General features: G+C 38.3%; 1 pseudogene; it reads left to right on the top strand.

Moving 5' to 3' along the window:
* Positions 1-1,141: 1,141 nt before the first annotated feature.
* LOC113910993 lies at positions 1,142-1,603 on the top strand (annotated as a pseudogene).
* Positions 1,604-2,427: the final 824 nt, after the last annotated feature.

Below are 2,427 nucleotides of genomic sequence, written 5' to 3'. Positions count from 1 at the left end.
CCAGATAATTCCATTTTATAGTTAGAAAAACTTAAGCAGAGACATCATTAAAATGAGTTCCACAGAGTTAGAGAGTAGGCAATATTAAGTCTAGAACATAAAGAATCTTAAGCCATTATCTTTCAATCTATGAAAATAAAGTCAGAAGGATTAATCCTGGGTGCCTTGGTGGCTCAGTCATTTAAGCATCTGCCTTTGGCTTAGGTCATGATACCGGGGTCCTGGGATCGAGTCCCACATTGGGCTCCCAGCTCAGCAGGGAGTCTGCTTCTCCCTCACCCCCCACCCATGCATGATCTCATCCTCTCGCTCTCTCAAATAAATAAATAAAATCTTAAAAAAAAAGAAGGACTAATCCTCTCAGTAGAACTTCCTGGCTATACTTTGTGCTTACGGAAGTATAAGAATTTTTAGCCTATAAAATAAATTTTCACCCACTCCCTAAAGAAATAATAATACAAATAGCTAAATACATATATAAATAACCCCAAATAAATAATATCATGGTGGGAGGCAGCCTGTCTTATGAAGTGTCTATGAAATTTTTACATCGCCAATGAAGTCATCCTTGGTTTCCTTAACCCACAGAAAATAAGCTAAGCAGTCAAATTGTAGGAAAATCTCATATGAATAGACAAGTATGTTGTCAATACTTTCCTCTGCCCCGTATTTTTAAAAAGTGTTTATATATTTATATACATGCAGTTTATCAGATTCAAAATTTTCAACTCTTTTCTTTGTAGAAAATGCCAGTATATAGGACTTTAGTTGGAAAGCAAATCTTTTGCAATAGTACATAAACCACCTCCTGACAATATTAGTAGCCACTTCCTAATTCCATATATTGTATTCATTTTATCAAACGGGAAATGCAAATTCCCCTCCTTTGTTATTCTTCCATTAAAGATAAGCCCCTTCATTGAATTAGAGACTTTTGTTGAACACAAGCCAACCATTAAAATGAAATTATGAATACCAAATACACATATACATCCCACCCCTTTCATTCTTAAAAGTGTGGGAGAGCTCTAGCTGCCATCTTGCGTCCCCGCATGTGTGCATCTAATCTCAGCCAGTCCACCTAAGACCCCCTGAGTGCCAATCCTCTTCCCCCACTCGGTCCCATTTCCGCTCCAACAAGATGAAAGAAACTATCATGAACCGGGAGAAACTCACCAAACTGCAAGCACAAGTGTGCATTGGTGGGAAAGGAATTGCTCGTGGAAAGAAGAAGGTGATTCATAGAATGACTACAGCAGATGATAAAAAAACTTTAGTTTTCCTTAAAGAAGTTTGGGGTAAACAACATCTCTGGTATTGAAGACGTGAACATGTTCACAAACCAAGGAATAATGATCCACTTTAACAACGCCAAAGTTCATCACCATTACAGGCTGAGACAAAGCAGCTGACAGAAATACTGCTCAGGATCTTAAACCAACTTGGTGCAGACAGTCTGACTAGTTGAAGAAGACTGGCCGAAGCTTTGCCCACACAGTCTGTGGATGAAAAAGCCCCACTTGCTACTGGAGAGGATGATGATGATGAAGTTCTAGATCTTTTGAAGAATTCTGATGAAGCTTCCAAGGAGGAAGCAAACTGAATTGAGTCAACTTCTGAAGAAGATAAAACTTAAAGAAGTTACTGGGGGTTGCTATTTGATATTATGACTGCTTTTTAAAATTTTGTTCATGAATCTGATAAAATCTAGACCTCTAATATTTTTAAGCCCAAGCCCCTTGGACACTGCAGCTCTTTTCAGTTTTTGCTTATACACAATTCATTCTTTGCAGCTAATTAAGCTGAAGAAAACTGGGAATAAAGGTTGAAACATGGTTAATAAAGTTCTCTGCCTGGGGTCGGGGGGCGGAAGTATGGGAGAATAGAAGAGACAAGGAGAGAATTATGAAACATCTAAGCAGTCCTGTCCTAACATAAGAGGGGACTCAACACTTTCCAGGGCCCCACTCTTACATGGGCCTTCACTGTATTTTTTTGCCCCAAATAGTATTTTATCTTGAAAATATTAAGGATTGGCTTGCATATAAATGTCTCAGTTCTTCTTGATAATGGTCATTTACCTGAGATTCTTCTTTAGAACCAATGATATGTACAGCAAATTAATTGGAGATTACACTTAACATTCTTTCCTACATCCTAATATTTTTCTTCCTACCTCCCTCATGCCCCTTTTTTGCTTTGTTTTGTTTTGTTTTGGGGGTTTTTTGGTAATAGCTAAATTGATAATACAAATTAAGAAAGGATTTGTGTTTGTGGAGATTAGTGAGAGAATGGTGAGAAAGATAATTTTTTAAAAGATTTTTCATTTATTCATTTGAGAGAGAGAGAGCTAGAGCATGAGCAGGACGGAGGGTCAGAGGGAGAGGCAGAAGCAAACCCCCTGCTGAGCAAGGAGCCCGACGGGAG

The sequence above is a fragment of the Zalophus californianus genome, chromosome 12 (assembly GCF_009762305.2).
Source record: "Zalophus californianus isolate mZalCal1 chromosome 12, mZalCal1.pri.v2, whole genome shotgun sequence".
Classification (NCBI taxonomy): domain Eukaryota; kingdom Metazoa; phylum Chordata; class Mammalia; order Carnivora; family Otariidae; genus Zalophus; species Zalophus californianus.
This window is presented reverse-complemented; position numbering and strand designations above follow the sequence as displayed.